The sequence below is a fragment of the Meriones unguiculatus genome (genome assembly GCF_030254825.1).
Source record: "Meriones unguiculatus strain TT.TT164.6M chromosome 13 unlocalized genomic scaffold, Bangor_MerUng_6.1 Chr13_unordered_Scaffold_40, whole genome shotgun sequence".
Lineage (NCBI taxonomy): Eukaryota > Metazoa > Chordata > Mammalia > Rodentia > Muridae > Meriones > Meriones unguiculatus.
The window spans coordinates 3,022,277-3,042,225 of record NW_026843649.1 but is presented as its reverse complement, the minus strand read 5'-3'; positions in this window follow the sequence as shown (position 1 = coordinate 3,042,225).

Below are 19,949 nucleotides of genomic sequence, written 5' to 3'. Positions count from 1 at the left end.
CATGATACAGGAGGAAGTAGGAAAATGAAGAGGAGCCATGCTAACTCCTGAAAGTTTAATTTCCACCAAGTGTCAGATTCTTGGAGCATAACTTTATAGTTATTCTCAAGTGCCTGCTTTTTCAACAATACATAAGACATTGAAGACATGGCATGCATGCTTGTGGGTGCTCGTGTTTCCCTTAACATTTACCATAGTCCACCTAAAGAGGAATGTACACACCAATCCAGCCATACACCTTTCACTCTCCAATGGTAACTTGCCTACAAGATTTGCTGGTGTGCTTGTGGAACAAATTTCATGGAAGTGACCAATTAATATTTGGTTGAGTTTCAGGAGGCCCACTCCATGAAAAGGAACCTTGATCCAACATGGCTTGGGTGGCCAGGAGCCTGCATCTACACAGGCCAGGGACATCAGAGAAATGTAAATGCTATAGTTGCGCTAAAGGAGCACAGCCATAATCACAGATCGATGCCTTACTCAGCCATCATAGAAAACTTCTTCCTGCAGCAGACGGGAACTAATACAGAGACCCACATCCAGTTGATTTGCAGACAGTGAGAGACCTTGGACCATTCCACCCTAAATGAGATGTCTCCAGCAATTCCCTCCCCTAAGGGCTCAAGGAACTCTGTGCAGAGTGTAAGCACCAGAGGGGATGAAGGACATGAGGGTAACAAGGTCTTTTAAACACAGCAGGACCAACACACATATGAATGCACCCTGACCCACAAGCTAGCTTTCTATCACATTCCCCTGTTGTGGCTACCTTGCCATGTCACAGGGGAAGAGGATGCACTGAGTCCTGATGCGACTTGATATGGTGGACATAGGGTAGGGGTGATCCCCTTCTCTGAGGAGCCAGGTGAGGGGTGATAGGGGAAACAGGGAGAGTAGGACCAGGAGGAGAGGAGGGAGGACTCTACGACAGGGATGTAAAATGTAGCAATAAAAATTTAAAAAATAAAATAATAATAAACGATGGGGCTGGAGAGATGTCACAGAGCTTAAGAGTGCAGGCTTCTCTTCCAAAGATCTGGAGTTCAATTTCCAGCACCCTCGTGGTGGCTCACAACCATCTATAGTGAGATCTGGCTCTTTTTTTCTTGTATGAGACAGAATACTCTACAAATAAGAAATTTTCAAAGAAAATAAGAAATGTACCATGGATCACCAATAAAGTTCCCTTCCCTCCAAATAGAACACTCACTACCTCTTTAAATTATACTAATACTAATACTAATACTAATAATAATAATAATAATAATAATAATAATAAATTTTAAAGTTAGTTTTCTTCAAGGGGCCACAAACCAGACTAACTGGTTAGCCCCATGAGCAGCAACAGATGGCAACAGAAATAACTCAAGGGCATATTTGTGAGTTGTCAAGGCTACAATATATATTCAGTTCTTTTGTATGCATATGGCTTCTGGTTTCATGCTTTCATGGTATTTCTGTGTGAGCGAATATCTGTATCTCTGCACCCACGTTTCCCTCATGAATTTTCTTTGCTCTTTTTATTAATAACATTAGACACCTCAGCGGTATTATTGATTTCTGGAAGATTGGAGCCTGACAATTTCCTCCTTATGAAATATGAAAGTGTGTGCCTGTGACATAAATCCACCTCCCTAAACTAATAATCTGGTCTGCCATTTAGGGTTTTCTGGTCATGGGTTTGGTGCATCTCTGTCCTTCTTTGCTATCACTGCTGTGGTTATGGGTCAATTTGTGAAGTATTAAGCTTGTCCTGGCCATTGCCAAGGGCAATCCCAGAATTCTAAGCCATCTCTTGATTGTCTGCTGCTACTGCTTCCTCTACTATTTATTCTTCATTGGCCACCACAGCACAGTCATCTGTGTCACCCAGCAAGCCTCTCTGAGGCTCTGTTCATGAGTCATTTGGGGTGTATATGTTTGAGAGAGAGAGAGAAAGAAAGGGAGACAGAGAGACAGAGACAGACAGACAGAGACAGAGAGAGAATGTTGCTATATGTGTGTGTGTGGACATTGCTATAATTCAGAAACACTGACATGTTTGCTGGTATCAGTCGCCTGTCTGTCCTCATTTGTGCTTGGATTTGACTTGTTCTCTGTGGAGTTTGGTGGGAAGGTCTCTCCCATGTTGACAGATTTGCACACCCTGAACCTGACTGCCCACCTCATCATGGGAATGAGCACTTCCACAGAGGAGTGGTGTTGACAGAATCTGACTGACTGAGCAGAACTGAAGTGATGTGGAGATGTTTGTGTCCAGAGCCTAATAACAATTTGTCTTGGGCCATCTTTAGTACCTATTAGTCATTCCTTGCTAGCCTCTTTGTTGGACCTAGTGTACTAGGACTAAGAATACCTTTAGGATCATGATAACTAGAACACAAGCCTCTGCCAAGCCTGATGTTAAGAATTTCACCTGATGGCACTGGAGGCCCATAGCTGAGTTCTCTATGCTTTCCCATAACCCTTTATTCTAAGGTCTAACTAAAGAGCATTTATGGCTGTTCTGAAAGTATAAATCCTTCATGGGACTGCCTCTGTTGTGCCCAGTTTGTGAGACCACAAAAGATCACCAGGAGTCGAGCTGTTGCAGAACACATGAGGATCTTTTTATTACAAGCTATAGCTTTGGCCCACACCCTCAATGACTCAGCAGTTGAGAGTAGAGTACCTCGTGCTTAGGGTAGGTGGACTTGACTCCTTTCTTTTAGTGAGTGCCAACTCTCCTAGTCAAAACAGGGCTGGTCTCAGGAAGGCAGACACATACACAGAAATTATAAATCATTTTAAAGATTATAAAAAAAAGCCAGGTATGGCATCACACACCTGTGACCATCAGGGGGGCAAGCAGAGGTAGGTGTCAGTTTCAAATCATCCAGGTTTGCAAAGTGAGTCCAGGACACACAAGGTCACACAGAGAAACCCTGTCTCCAAAAACAAGGGTTTGCACCCCCTGCCAGCTCTTCACACTCACATGTCTGGACATGTCCTAAGTTACATAGTATGACTTCAACCAAGCTATAAGAACATCCTGCCAAGCATGGTGGCAGACTTTTCATCCCAGCACTGGAGAGGAAAAGGCAGGAGGATCTCTTTGACTTTGAGGCCAGCCTGGCCTTCACAGCAAGTCCAAGACAGCCAGGGCTACACAGAAAAACCCTGTCTAAAGAAGTCAATAATAATAATAATAATAATAATAATAAACCAAACATCAGAGCCACACCTGCTGGCAGTTTGCAGGGTTCCTTTCACAAGGAAGGCTCACAGTAGTTTATAGAAAAAAATAGTGGATGGAAGAAAGATTTAAATCTTCATTTTATTTCAATTTTTAAATCTCCAATTACAAGAAATTCTTAATGGGTTGAAAATGAAAGAAGTCAAAGATGGCAGGAGAAACTACAGAAGACCCATGGCAAGGGCTAGGGGGAGACACAGGGTTCTATTTTTATTTTGTATAGAGAACATTTAAGATCCTTCTACTGAAGATGAATTGTGTGAAACACTTGAGGAAATGTTCTGCACATCAAGGTCATATCATCACGGTGCTTCTCAGTTGCACATTGCTTCAAAGTGTGCTTTTCTAGTTGTGATTGCACATTTACTTTTTAAAAGACACATATGTTGTGTGTGTGTGTGTGTGTATGTGTGTGTGTCCATGGATGATAGAAGAGGATAGTGGATCCCTTAAAGTTGGAATTACAGTTGATTCGGGGTTGACTGACATCGATACATTTTAATATCTTATTAAATGTGTGAGATACATTAAACATACCAAGTTTGGAATTCTTAAAAGGTGATAATCCTCGCAAACAGATAAATGAACCATCTGCTTCAGTATTCTCATTTTGGCAGCCCAAGCTTTGAACCCCAGCATTCAGAAGGCTGACACAGGAGGATCACAAGTCCAAGGCTGGCCTCCCCACCTCCCCATGAAAAGGTGCAATTTACTCACCCATCCAGTTAGCTCAGCTAAGGCAGCATACAGCCTCCCAGTGGTCATGAGTAAGAAACATCCTGAAAACACAATGATAAATTTCATTCACCACATAGTGACATAAACTGATGAGATATACTCGACAGTATTCATTCAAACTTATGTGTGACCATAGTAAAGAATCATTAAGACATTAGTTAATAATCTTTTCATTTTCTTCCTTGAAAAACAATGCCTCATTCTACAGATGTTCATAACACATTCATTTATATTTTAGAAAATTTAAGTAACATGAAGTAAAGAAAAGTGGGACGAGGGCTAGAGAGGTAGCTCAGATGTTAAGAGCATTGGCTGTTCTTGTAAAGGTCCTAAGTTTAATTCCCAGTAACCACATGGTGGCTCACAACCATCTATAGTAAGATCTCATGCCCTCGTATGGCTTGCAGTGGTACATGCAGGCAGAACACTGTAAAATAAATGAATAAATAAACCAATAAATCAATAAATTAGAAGAAAGAAGGAAAGAAAAGATCACGAACAAATTAATACCTTAAATTCCTTCTTAATGTTCTTGGATGAGGCTGAAGTGGTGGCTCCGAGGTTAAGGGCACTATTCGCTATCCTTCCAAAGGTTATGAGTTCAATTTCCAGCAACCACATGGTATCTCACAACCATCTATACTGAGATCTAATGGGCAGACAGAATGTTGTATAAATAATAAAGAATTCTTTAAAAAGTTTTGGAAACATGATCCCCCTACCTCTGCCTCCTGAGTGCTTACCCTGCAGGTTTGTTCCCCACACCTAGCTTTATCAGGCCACAGAGGAAGACAATGCAGCCAATCCTGATGAGTCCTTATAGACTAGGATCAAAGGGAATGGGAGGAGGATCTCCTTTATCAGTGGATTGGGGGAGGGGTACTGGTAGGGGAAGAGGGAGGGACGGTAGGATTGGGAGGGAAGGTGGGAGGGAGAGAACTACAAGGGGGATATAAAGTGAATAAACTGTAATTAATAAAAATAAAAAATAAAAAACATGTAGCCTTGTAAGATGTTACTTAACAGACATAAAGAGGGGGAGACAAGTAAACAGATCAACTGTGCTTACCCCACCTCAGAGAAATTGTATGAACAGTTCCTAAATATAAAAAGAGTAGGCAAGCTGGGTGTATTTTATCATGCCTTTAATTCCAACAACCCTCAGGAGGTAGAGGCAGGTATATCTCATAGAGCTGGATGGTAGCCTGGTCTACGCAATGAGTTCCAGAACAGTCAGGGGCACAAAATACTCTCCAAAAATTAATCAAACATACAATAGATAGAAAGAACTGACAGCTCTTTGCTCAAGTTTCTACACAGAGCTATTCATTCCCTCTAGTTATGTACATATCTTCTAGAAACTTGAAGTGCCTCACTTTAAATTGTAACACTGATATGATCTTCCTAAAATGCAATATATATTTAAACAGTTACAAATAACAGATGAAAGCATCATCAATGTAAATGTTGATCAAAAATAGGCAACATAGGGCATGAGATTTGGCTCAGCAGTGAAGCGGTTTTGCTGGTCTTGCAAATAACAAGTCCTGATTGCCAGTACTTACATAAATTTGGGAAATCAGGAACCATAGGGAACTGGAATGAGTGGCAACAGAGCCACGCAGAATCCTGGGAATCAAACACCAGAGACAAGACTAAAAGGGGCAGATCTAACTTTATTATCCATTGTAACAGCCTGTAAATGACTGAAAGCCCAATCAGAACCTCGTATGTCATCCTCAAGTACCAGGAACAATCAACACAGTTGGTTCAACTATGAGGAAAAATGGGAGTTGAGTGGAGAGGCAAGGTCATGTTAGGAGACAGATTGGGAAAGAATCTTCACCAACCCTTTATATGACAGAGGGCTAATATCCAGTATATATAACTAAATAAGCTGAAAAGCAGCAAACCAAGTAATCCAATTAAAAAATGGGGAACAGAGCTAAACAGAGAATTCTCTGTAGAGAAATATCAAATGGCAGAGAAACACTTAAAGAAATGTTCAACGTCATTAGCCATTAGGAAAATGCAAATCAAAATGACCCTGAGATTTCATCTTACACCCATCAGAATGGCAAAGATGAAAAACTAAAGTGCCAACACATGCTGGAGAGGTTGTGGAGAAAGGGGAACCCTTCTCCAGCTGGTGGGAATGTAAACTTGTACAACCACTCTGGAAATCAATCTGGCACTTTCTCAGACAACTAGGAATAGCGATTCCTCAAGATCCAGCTATACCACTCCTGGGCATATATCCAAAAGAGGCTCAAGTACACAAAAAGGACATTTGCTCAACCATGTTTGTAGCAGCTTTATTTGTAATAGCCAGAAGCTGAAAACATCCCAGATGCCCCTCAACTGAAGAATGGATGCAGAAATTGTGGTATTTCTTCACAATGGAGTATTACTGTGCAATGAAAAATAAGGAAATCATGAAATTTGCAGGTAAATGGTGGGACTTGGAAAGGATCATCCTGAATGAGCTGTCCCAGAAGTAGAAAGACACACCTGGTATATATTCACTCGTATATACTTATAACATAGGATAAACCTACTAAAATCTGTACATCTAAAGAAACTAATTAAGAGAGAGGATCCTGACTAAAATGCTCAATCCCCATCCTGAAAGGCAAAGGGGATGGACGTCAAAAGAAGAAAACATGAAACAGAGGATCCTGACTAAAATGCTCAATCCCCATCCTGAAAGGCAAAGGGGATGGACATCAAAAGAAGAAAACATGAAACAACCGAGAAACCTGCCACAGAGGGCCTCTGAAAGGCTCTGCCCTGCAGACTATCAAAGCAGATGCTGAGCCTTATAGCCAACTGTTGGGAAGAGGGCATGGAATCTTATGTAAGAAGTGGGAAATAGTAAGACCTGGAGAGGACAGGAACTCCACAAGGAGAGCAACAGAACCAGAAAATTTGAACAAAGGGGTCTCCCCAGAGACTCATACCCCAAGTACCAGACATGGAGATAACCTAGAACCCCTGCACAGATGTAGCCCAGGGCAGTTTAGTGTTCAAGTGGGTTCCATAGTAATGTGAAGAGGGACTGCCTCTGACATAATCTGATTGGCCTGCACTTTGATCACCTCCCCCTGAGGGGGAAGCATCCGTACCAGGCCACAGAAGTTGACAATGCAGCCACTCCTGATGTGATCTGATAGACTAAGATCAGAAGGAAGGAGAGGAGGACCTCCCCTATCAGTGGACTTGGGGAGGGGTATGGGTGAAGGAGGGAGGGTGGGACTGGGAGGGGAGGAGAGAGGGACTTATGGGAGGATACAAAGTGAATAAAGTGTAATTAATTAAATAAAATTTAATTAAAAAAATTCAGGCTTGGCATGAACACTCACTTTCTGTGTTTTTACCCATTCTGATTGAATAAAATTCTGATGGGATCTTTAGGAAGATGCGCTGCTATTCAGATGAATTAATTCCTGATTATCTAATTCCTGATTTGATTCAAACAAATTTAGAAGTTAACTTGCTTAGAACTTCTAAAACAATTTTACAGTTTTATGGCTGCAATAAATACTTCTGTGGTTCTCCATAAACCTCACTAAGAGAAGGGCTTGAGATAGATTGTGGCTTCAGATAATCTCAGTCTAGGAATAGCTCCATTCACTCTTGTATACAGTTAAAATATAGGCAAGTTTACTCTTCCAAAAATGCAAATTATAATGGGGCAACCAAGAAATGACTAAATTAAATACAAAACTTGACGTCAATATATACAAATTGTTTCACTGTAATTCCTTATGCCTTGTCAGCCTATGGCATAAAATACTGTCAGTCTAAATTCACTTTGTATCTTGGAATGAAAGACAGATAAAATTTTGGTCCTGATCTCACTACAAACTAAGAGATAGCTGGAGAATGTGTAGCCAGGTCAGTCCTAATTGAGCAGACATATATCTTCTTGTAATCTCTTGGATCCTGTTAACCTTCAACCCCTGTCAACCTTTGTCATTCTGAACTCGCATGAACTATAATGGATACACAAATACAAAATGTTTAGTTTTAATGAAAATACATGTAACCTGTTACATTTTTTAATTCCTTTTTATCTGTAATCAATTACCTTTTTGACTATGAATTTACTCCTTTGTCTCAGAAATAAAAAAGCTAAGACCAGACCATAAGCAGGACTGAAGCCCACTGGAAGTTACTTCATCCATGAGTTGTAATTATGTAAATATGTGTATTGATGTGTTTGCATGAAATATGTCTGTTTTTGTACACGTTACATGAGTGTATGTCAGTTGCTGCCTGTAAAGTGCTCCTTTTGCATCATCCATGGAATATGTAAATAAATATGTACAGGTTTATATATCTGATCATATATCATGTGATTGTATGTGGGAACCAGCCATAACCGGTGGACAGGGAAGATGTTCTCCCAAAGGCAGCCTGAATTTGCTGCAGTTTATGCCGAGGAAATGCTAGCTAAAACCAACATCATCATCATCATCATCATCATCATCATCATCATCATCATCTGTAAGCTTATGGGAATTTGTTTGAAAAATTTGTTTCAGTGAGTGTGTATGCTTGAGAACTCTTTCTTTTCTCTCCATTTCTCATTCATTCACAGAAGGCAATGGGACCCTAAACCTCTACCAGCCCTGGGAGCCTGCCTCAGAGAGAGGACAGAGGATGGCCAGTCAGCCCATAGTGGCCTGAAGAAAGTGTCTGAGTAAACAAGCCTGGAGAACTTTGTCAGTCTAATTAAGACCACCTGTTTTTAAGTAATAACAACATTAGGAAAAGAGTAATTTTGGTGGGAGAGCAAAAAGCCTTAAGTGGCTCAAATGGTAAAGCACCAGGCTCTAAGTAAGGAGACTGGGGGTTAATACCTAAATAAAACTACTTTTGACTTCCTCATCAAGATGCTCAAACTAAGTTTAGGTATACAGAAAGATACAAATATTAGTCTCTGACCCTGAATTCATGTGCCACAGTCTTTTCACCCTCAGTATTCACTTCTGGATATTAAAATTTATCAATTATTTTGAGTCTATAGTTTCATCACAAAATTTCTTTCTTCCTTTTTTTCTCCCTCCAGGCCTTCCCACATACCCCTCCCACACACACTCATACTCATCTTCAAATCAAAGGTTACTTCATGTGTGATATATACATGTATTTTGAAATATAAACTGCTTATTTTTTACAATGCTAACTATAAGTATGTTTTCAAGGATGAACAACATTTCTTTTTATAAGAAAACTAAATGTTCTAAATGATTGTATTAAAATTATAGTTAAATAGACGAATGAACGTAACCAATGATAATCAATTTTAAAAAACTAAGGAAACACCAGAATGAACAAAATAATGGGAATTTATAAACATCTTTCAGTAAAACCTCAGTAGTAAGAGACCCAATCCTACAACAAAGTGGCAAAGATTGTTAGACAAAGTATTTAGACAAAGCAATTAGAATTTTTGCTGCATTCAAAGAAGTTTAATACATCAATGACAGTGAATTTATTTGTTGTTTTTATTATTTTTTAATTTTTTCAATTACAATGTTATTTCAAGCATAATGTACTTTCATCATTACCCCCCTCATTCCTCCTTTGAAACACTCTCATACACTCCTCATTTTTCTTTCGCAAAGTTGTGTTGTCATTTTTCATTGTTATTACACAGGCACACACACACACAAACAAACACACAGTTTTTGAGCATAGCATTAGAAACAATAACAAAGAAAAAAATCAGGCTGGAAAATGCTTGCTTAAAAACTACCCCACCCTCAAGAATAACTGCCAGCACTCACAATTCCTAAATGAATCCTCAGAGGCAGAACTAAGCCCAGAAATTTATACACTGAAACCCCACAATATGTCCTCCAGCATATCAAGCCACTTAAAATCTCCAGCCCCTAGTACTACAGCACAGATTCTCCACTTCTTCTCTCAAAAGACTAGCACATCAGTGTTCTGACTGTGAGAAAAATCCTGCGCCTGGAAATGCCTGCCTTCTCTCTATTAATTCCATGTCAACTGCATTAATTTTGATATAACAGACAATACAGCATGCATTGAGGAAAACATAGGTTCATATTTTAACTCTTCATTCAACTAAACATTCAAATGTAAAATATAAATTGGTAGACTTCTACATGTATAAAATCTAACAAGATTAAATCAAGATGAAGTAGATTATTTAAACAGAAACATAACAACCAAAATAGAAAAAGTAATCTTTCAATTAAAAAAAAATAAAAGAAAGCAAGCATAGGTTTAGATTCAGCATGAATTCTACAAAAGTCTCAAAGAACTCACTGCAATACTCCTTAAAGTATTCCACAGAAGGGAAAAGGAAGAAACACTTCTATATTTTGTTAAGACACCAGTATTATCTTGATAACAAAACGTCAACTCCTGAAAATTAATAACTCAACCTAATACTGTGATAACTAATTAATAACTCATGTTATTAAAGAACTTCTGTATAGGTATACAGTTATCTGAACAAGAGACATACTAACTTACTGAACATATTATGACTAGAAGCCATGATTATAGTCTATGTCAATATCTTTGTCAAATATTACTTATTCCCATAACACTAACTTACATAGTACACTAAAGATTCAGAGTTCATCTTGCATTTATCTATCATTGACTGAATGAAGAGATCTTGAAGAGACTTGCTCAACAATATTCTTGATGATACCCTATTTGAAGGTGATCTCTAAGGCTTGTTAAGTGTAAATGAGTCCTATGTTTACATATTGTTTGTTTAAAACCCTCACATTACATTTATCACCAATACATTGAGATATGTCCCAGGCTCAAGAGCATTTTCTGTATTCTAAAATTTCATAATGGAAGCAGTTTTGGTTTTACCTTCATCTTACTTTACTAATACTAAATAATACTATATACTAAATTAAAAATTGAAAGTAAATTACTTTTCAGTTACTGTTGACTCTAGGACAGGGTATTTATTGTCCACAAAGGGATCTTCTTATGATCTTGTATCATAAATATAGATTGTAATTTTGGTGAAATGGCTACTTTGGATATGATCCCCTTGTTTATATCTTATGGTGTTGGACATATTCCATGAATTATAAAAAAAATTTGTTACTGAACTTGCTATATTTTTGCAATGATTACACTTACAACTTACAGAATTTTATCTCACAATGGGAAAACACTTTTTGAAATATATTCAAATTTAATGTCTTCAAATTCGTGCTTTCAATCTCAAAATCATGTAAGATGACTATAGACATATATGCATATTTTGTAATAGTTCCCTTTTCCATTTTAACTTATACTTTTAATTATAAGATGAAAATGTTTTATTGGCTTAACCACAGTAAATAACTTACCAATAATGTAAGATCCGGGTGCTTCCCTTGCTTCTGAGTGAGGCTTACCTGGCATGGTAGAAGTCCACCCTTGATTTTGTCTTGTTTAGATCCCATTTCAGGTTTCTTCAACAGCATTTTACAGACGGTATATGCCACTGCATATACTACATTTCAGATAGAATAGCTGGGCTCAGAATTAGTCATTACAGCAATTTCTTCTGGATTAGTCTTCAAAGAAATATGTGCTAGGTATGGCTTACAATTTCTACACAGCAAAGCAGGATGCGAGGAATTAAAATTGTCAATTCAGAATTTATGGAAGTAAGAATCTCCTGAGTACTGGGTGAGTATAGGTGCCTTGAGAAAAATGCTTTAAGCAAGGGATGGTTCTTATCTTTGAATATGAGAAGCTTTCTCTGAAAAAGTTAATCAAGTCATTCTTATTTATAGACTCTAAATATAATGTGCTGCGTTGCCATAGACTCTAAATATAAGGTGTGTTCCACACCTTCCTTCTAGTTGAAAATATTTTATTTGCCATGCAGAAAAACATCATTTATTTATACCATTAGAGACTATGTGCACATCTGCCTGTGTCTGGTTTGAGTTCAGCAAATCAACACCAAATAATACCCAAGTTTCAAATAGATGGGAGTTTTTCTGAAAAAAAACCAAAACAAAAAAACAAACAAAAAAAAAACCGATAGATTGATTGATGTTCCTTCCTTCCTCCTCCACCTCCTCCTTTTTCTGTTTGCCTATGTGTGTATGCCTTGAGGTCAATATTGGTGGCAGGATCCTTATGTACTTGTGTCCCCAGCACCCTAACCACTAAGCACAGTACAACTTACCTGTTCAGCGCCTAACCCCCTAAGCGTTATTTATACTGACCTGTCTGCTCGTGCATCTGTCGGCCAGCAGAGGGCGCCCAGTACAAGGTCGTGCACAATCTCAGTCATGGGAAGGGTTAACCCATTTCCCCAGGATGCACGCAGGCCGAGTGGGAGAGGAGGCCTATGCCTCTCTCTTCCTGCCATCCCCCTTCCTGTGGTCGGCCCCACGCACGAGCTGCTGGGCAGGCAGGCGAGCAGTGGACGGGGAAACGCCCGCAACCTCCCCTCGGATGCGGAATTCTGGCGAAGAGCTTGAATAGGAAGGATGCTGACCTGGAAAAACCCGCAAAGGTACAGGCGCACCTATTGCGGAAGTCCCGCCCCTTCCGGCTTTGATTCCGAATCTGCCCTACAGAGAGCAGAGACTTCAGGACTTGGAGCCTCTGAGGCTCCCCTCCCCCACCTCCCTTTCCACTTCCCGCCATCTCCCTGGCCTCGGACATGGGTATGTAAACACAAAGCTTCTAGTCACAGACCGATCATTATCGTTGGTTTTCCGGTTGGGAGTGCTTGTTGGTCAGTGAAGTAACAACAGTCCCAAGATGCACTGCGGCAGAGGCCCACCTGCCTGGGAACTACATACATGGCTTCGGAGCAAGGACTTCTGGGATTGCATCTGAGAACTACAAAAATGGCGTCCGGTTCTCGTGATGCCTACCGGGATATCTTGCAGTCAAGCATTGGCCTCTCTCCCCTTCTCCCGCATACACCGTTGCCAGGGTACCGCCTACAAATCCCAGAACACCCCGCGTGCTGTACCCACCTGCACATGTTGGCGTTCCTGGGCTTAACTCTCGGGTTGTTAGGCCAGTAGCCTGGCAGTAGGCCCAGTAAGCCTCTTCACCATGCTGGCTGCTGTGGCACAACGTCATCCTCAGAGCCCACACAGCCTTTCCCCTGGTCGGGGTGTATAGAAATCTCCCTGCCGCTCCATACTGACCCTGGCATCACGATTGGTCCGAAGCTTTGTGATGTCACCGCCCCGCCCCCTGTGCCAGAAGTTAACACACTTGGCTGCTGTTTTTGCTTCTGCTGCTCCTGCTACTACAGTAAAAAAGGTCCAGTCCCTGGTAGCTGGAGAAGGAGTCCCTGGGTCTCCTTTAATTACGTCATAGGGAGTCAGACACAGATAATAATTCTCTTTAAAATATTAAAATAAAATTTTTAATATTTAAATATTAAAATATTTTAATATTTAAAGATGTATGAGGCGGCACACGCCTTTTGGCCCAGCATTCTTAACAGGCAGTGGGAGGAGCATCTCTTTGAGTTTTATTCCCCCCCAAAATTTCACAATCTGATGAATTTTATCATTTTGTTTGACTGTGATTAATACAATTTTAATTGCATAATGAAGAGTGGTTAAAGCAGTGTCTACTCTTCCAGATTGACCTAGGTGCAATCCCTAACACCTACCACTATCTGTGAATCAAGATCCAAGGTATATCACACCCTCACACACACAGGAAGGCTAAGAGTTATTTTTCTAAAACTATAAAATAAAATTGCTTAGTCATGAAAATAAAAACTCTGCTCTGAGAAGGACGGTGAGAAAGGCAGCAATGACTGATTTAACATCTATGCACCCACAGACACACACAATGATAATAATAATCAGAGGTCTCTCATCCACTGACTCAGAAGCCTTATAAAAAGATTAGGATATATGAATCCCTCCCTTAAACAAATCCTTAAAAGCCTAAGGTCCTGCCAGGTGTGCTTGCACAAGCCTTTAATCAAGGCACATGAGAGACAGACACAGGCCAATCTCTGTGAGTTCAATATCTGTCTGGTTGGCAAAGAGAGTCCAGGATAGACAGGCCTACACAATGAAACCTGGTCTTAAAAACAAAACAAAAATAAGATTAAAACAAAAAATCTGAGCCAGGTATTTTGGCATATGTCTCTAATCCCATCTCTACAGGAGACACAAGCAAGCTTCTGTGTGAGTTAAATGTCACCCTGGTCCATAAAACAAGTCCAGGACATGAATGGCTACAGAGAGAAACCTTGTCTAAAAAAGCATGTTCCTTTGCACCTGCATGACTAGATATGTCTGAAATCACATAGTGTGCCTACGCTATAAGAAAGTCTTGCCAGGCGTGGTGGCACACATCCTTAGTCCCAGCACTTTGGAGGCAGATGAAGGTGGGTCTATGTGAGTTCAAAGTTATCTTGGTTTACAAAGAGAGTCCTGGACTGGCAACGATGCACTGAGACACCATGCCTCAAAATTAAAACACATTAAATTAAATTAAATATTAAATTAAAAGAAAAAATCAAAGCCTAGACTGTTGGCAAATTCCTCTAATACCAGCACTATGACTGGCAGAGGGAAATGGATCTGTGTTATTTCAAGGCCTGCCTGGTCTAGAAAACACGACAAGTCAGTCAAGGCCATACAGAGAATCTCTTTCAAAAAAAGTACTGGGATGTAAACAAAACAAAAAAAAAAACATTCTAATAATGAAAGATAGTTTACTTTTTTCACTTTTTAAAAATTTATTAATGGTTTTATAAATTACATCTTATTCACATTGTATCCACACTGTAGCTCCATCCTTCTTCCTCTCTTTTACCATCCTTCCAAACTTCCTCCCATTCCCACCCCCAACTCCACTGATAGGGAGGTTATCCTTCCCTTTTATTTGACCATAGCCTATCAGGTCTCATCAGGACTGGCTGCATTATCTTATTCTGTGACCATAAGGCTGCACCCGCCTGAGTGGGAGGTGATCAAAGAGCCAGCCACTGAGTTCAGGTCAGAGACAGTTCCTGTTCACATTACTATTGATCTCAGTTGGAGACTGAGATGCCATGGACTACATCTGGACAGGGGTTGTAGGGGTTCTAGGTTATTTTCATGCATGTTCCTCAGTTGGAGTATCAGTCTCAGAAAAGACCCCTGTGTCCAGTAATTTTTTCATCTGTTGCTCTCCTTGTAGAACTTCTGTCCCCTCAAAATTCTTTCTTAGATATCAGAGGAAAATGCAAATCAAAATGACACCAAGATTTCACATTACACCTATCAGAATGGATAATATAAAAAACTCAATTGAAAACATATGCTGGAGAGGATGTGCAGAAAGGAACACTCCTCCACTGCTGGTAGGAATATAAACTTGTACAACCACTTTGGAAATCAATCTGGCACTTTCTCAGAAAATCAGGAATAGTGCTATCTCAAGATCCAGCACATGTCCAAAATATGCTCAAGTATACAACAAGGTCATTTGCTCAACCATGTTTGTAGCTGTTTTATTTGTAATAACCAGAAGCTGGAAACAACCCAGATGCCCCACAGTTGAGGAATAATTACAGAAATTGTGGTACATTTACACAAGGGAATACTACTCAACATTTAAAAATAAGGAAATCATGAAATTGGCAGGCAAATGGTCGGATCTAGAAAAGATCATCCTGAGTGAGGTATCCCAGGAGCATAAAGACACACAAGGTATATACTCACTCATAAGTGCCTATTAGACTTATAATACAGGATAAACAAACTAAAATCTATACACCCTAAGAATATAACCATGAAAAGAAATATTTTTGATCTGTTTTTCATCATAGCTTTGGAGGAAGTAAATTATTTACCATGTTCACTTATAATGTAATGGAGGGGGTCACCAATTGTGGTTTGTGTTCTATATTTTGAAACATTGGTGTAGGTATTGAAGTTTGCTGCATGCATATCAAATCCAATCACAGAAGCTTATTAGGTCTTTCTGATATTCTTTCTGTGGCTGTTGTTCATCTAATGCATTTCTACTTGGTGATAGGTATTTTTCTGCTGCAAAGTATAGAATGGGATTCCCATCATCTATGTGATCCATTGCTTATTAATATCAGATAGAGTGTGATCATGCTTTTCAATGAAGGGTCTCTGAGAAAGTGTGGTGATTTTGTTTTACATTTTCACAAATTCCTTTAAGATTTTTTTTTTCAAGCCTGATTTGTTTGTCAGTAATTAGGCAAAACTGCATTTGAAACCTTGATTATCATATGTCAGCCATCTGAGTACAGGTCCAAGGGTGGAAGATGTTACCCCAATGTGTTCTGATCCATTGCTTATTAATATCAGATAGAGTGTGATCATGCTTTTCAATGAAGGGTCTCTGAGAAAGTGTGGTGATTTTGTTTTACATTTTCGCAAATTCCTTTAAGATTTTTTTTTCAAGCCTGATTTGTTTGTCAGTAATTAGGCAAAACTGCATTTGAAACCTTGATTATCATATGTCAGCCATCTGAGTACAGGTCCAAGGGTGGAAGATGTTACCCCAATGTGTTCTGTTTTTACCAACGTTAATGTTAAAATGCTTAATAGTGTGTATGGATGTATGACTGTATGTATGTATATAGTTTGAATTTCCATTCTTCTTCATGTTCCCATTAGTTACTATATGGCACCTATTGTTGAAGTACTGCCTTCTGAGAGAATTATCTAGGGGTGCTAAATAATGTAACAGCAATGATATTTATTTTAAAAAAAAGCATGTTGTGTGTGTGCAATGTTAGTATGGGTTCTTAGGCCATGACAGATGTGTGAAGACTTGGTGAGAGCTTTATGGGGTTTATTTTGGTCATTGTTATATAATGTTCAAAGTCAAGTTGCCAGTTTTGCTTACCACAGACATTCTCCACTAAGTTCATTGATACTCAAATAAACTTAATTGAAATATTACATCAGTAAAATATTGTCTTCTATCCAGATTATAAACCTATTGTCATATAAGGATGGAAAAACATGAAATAATAATAATAATAATAATAATAATAATAATTACTATGTACAAATTAAAATGATATAATGCTGTCATTTTTTTCTGGAATGTGTTAGTTCATTCTTAGGAGTAAAGACTTGCTCATAACACTGTCTCAGATCTACAAGTGAATGTCAGAGAATTGTCTCAGTGGGCATAGTTGGTTGTTTCTAAGCCTGATGATTTGAGCTCAATTTCTAGGTAGTCAATATTACACCTATTGAATTTTTCTAATATTTCTATACTTGGGCCTTTGTATATACGAATTCACACACTAGTGCATACATAAATAATTTTTAAACCTAAATAAGGGTCAGTTTTTTCACTGGCCAAAACACTCTTTGGGTTTCATGTTGAAAACTCATATATGGGATATAAACAGATAGTAAACAGCAATAAGTTGTCCTCTCATGGCACATACATACTCAAACATTTTTCAATGGATGAAATTAAAGCAAAGGAGAAAACCCACTTACTGACAACATCAGAAATGATTTTGCAATTGTAAATAAATGTAGAATTTGAAGACATATTATTGTTCATTAAAAGAAAAATGGTAGCTTTGTACATCTTATTTTATCTTTTCATTCCTTGATTCAAGAATAGGTCATTATGTAAGCCACTTGGACACTAAACTGCCATGGGCTACATCTGTGCAGGAGATCTAGGTTATCTCCATGAATAGTCCTTGGTTGGAGTATGAGTCTTTGGGAAGTTCCCTGTGTTCAAATTTTCTTGTTCTGTTGCTCTCCTTGTGGAGTAACATAGTGATGGGAAGAGGGACTGCCTCTGACATAAACTGATTGGCCTGCTCTTTGATCACCTCCCCCTGAGGAGGGAGCAGCCTTATAAGGCTACAGAAGAAGACAATGCAGCCATTCCTGATGTGATCTGATAGACTAAGATCAGAAGGAAGGAGAGGAGGACCTCCCCTATCAGTGGACATGGGGAGGAGCATGCATGCAGAAAGGAGAGGTAGAGTGGGATCAGGAGGGGAGGAGGGAGAGACTTATGGGGGATACAAAATGAATAAAGTGTAATTAATAATAATAATAATAATAGAGAAAAAATTATAGAAAAAAAGAATAGGTCATTAAAAAATATCTTAGCTTGGCTCAGAGGTGCATGCCTGTCATCCTAGACCTGGGAGTTCATGGCAAGCTAATCTTCCTGAGACTGTGGTCAGCGTGGTCAACAAAGTGAGTTCTCGTTTGTTTTTTTAGACAGAATTTCCTTGTGTAGCCTTGGCTGTCCTAGACTCACTTTGTAGACCTGGCTAGCCTCAAATTCAGGTCTTTTCTTCCCTGAGTGCTGGGATTACAGGTGTGTGCCACCATGCCAAGCTCCAAAGATTGAGTTCTAAAACAGGCATGGCTATGTAGAAATATCATGGATTTAAATGATCCTCCAAATGTACTCTGTATCTCAAATTATAGGGTTTTTCCCCCTCAGGGATAGTGTCCACAGAGCTGGGTCTTGGTACTGTTCCTGGTCCTGATCCTCAGAGCCTAGCTCTTGGCCCAGCTGTGGCCCCAAAATTCTGCTGTCAAGCACTGGCCCTGTTGGGCTTTTTTTCTGGGGCACAATCTATCCCAGTATACCCCCTGCGCACCAACTACACACCTGGCAGCATCTTCTATAGATGGATGCACATGCCCAACTCACAGGAAACTCTCGACAAAAACAGGCTCCATACCCCTTGGCTCAGCCAGGATCACAGCCCAGGAATGGCTCCACCCACTGTGGGCAGATGGGGAGGTTCCATCTCGAATACATCACTTAAGTTGAGTAAACAACACCTTTTTAATTATAATATGAAACCAACAACAATAACGCAAGAGTGAAAAACAGCAATTTAAAAATATACAAAATAAAAGGAATCTTTTCTCTAAGGGGAGCAGGCACTGGGTGCAGCTCAGTCGGCAATGGTACCAACTATATGTCTACCTTGGGCAGCAAGGACAGGGGATTGGGTGCCTCCAAGTGCACCACAGTGGAGAGAAACAGTAGCTCATCTGCCAAGTCCACAAGGAACTCTGCTTCCTCTGATACTAAAGCCGGAGGTTGCACTGGTCCAGCCTCTGGTAAGACTGGGGGTCCCACAGCCATGTGATCCAACAGCTCAGCATTCTCTTGGGGCTGAGCATCTGCTCTCAAAGCCAGTCTCCGTGTCTCCTGGGCCACCAAGGCCTCTTGTATGGGCAGCTCTGCAGTTGAGGCCCCAAGTAGCCCAGGATCTAAGCACAGAAAGGAGTGAGCCGTCATCCGGGATAGGGGAGCAGCCTGAAGGCACGCAGAATGGGGTGAGCTAACCCAAGATGGCCTCTCCATGCCAGGGAAGGCACAGTCCCCTCTCTTACCCGCAGGACAGTCGATTTGACAGTCTTCCTCCTCTGCTTCATTGGCCAGAGCTTCAGGACACTTTCCCTGTGGGACACGGGGCTGGAATCAGCTGCTGCCTCACCAGGCACCTCCCCCAGGTCCTCATCCTCCTCCTAATCCTCCTCCTCCTTCTCGGGCTTCAGCTTATCCCGGGCTTATCCATTGCCCAGAGGATCTCCCCAGATTGGCAGTCCAATCTCTGCAGTGGGCACATGGATCCTGGCATAGTCCAGCAGCCACCTGAAGATGGCCAGGTCCGGTGCCACAGAAAACTCCTGGGGGAATTTCTGCAACCACTGGGACAAGAACAAGAAGATGGCACTGTGGGTGAGAGCAGGGCAGAAGGACACGGGGACGGGAGCCTGGCCTCACTTCGGGGCTGCGGGGGGGGGGGCATTGGTATCACCCAGGGCCCTTCCTTTCCTGTCCCCTCTCTGCTGCACAAAACCCAGGAGCCTGGTGGGAAACCTCTGTCCTCTACCAGCAGGTGAGGTCGCGGGGAGAGTCCCTAGGGAGAGAACCCCAAAGGTGAGGCTCCTGGCTAAAATTGGCCCTCCACCTTTGCCCCAAACTCCCCTCCACGCTCACC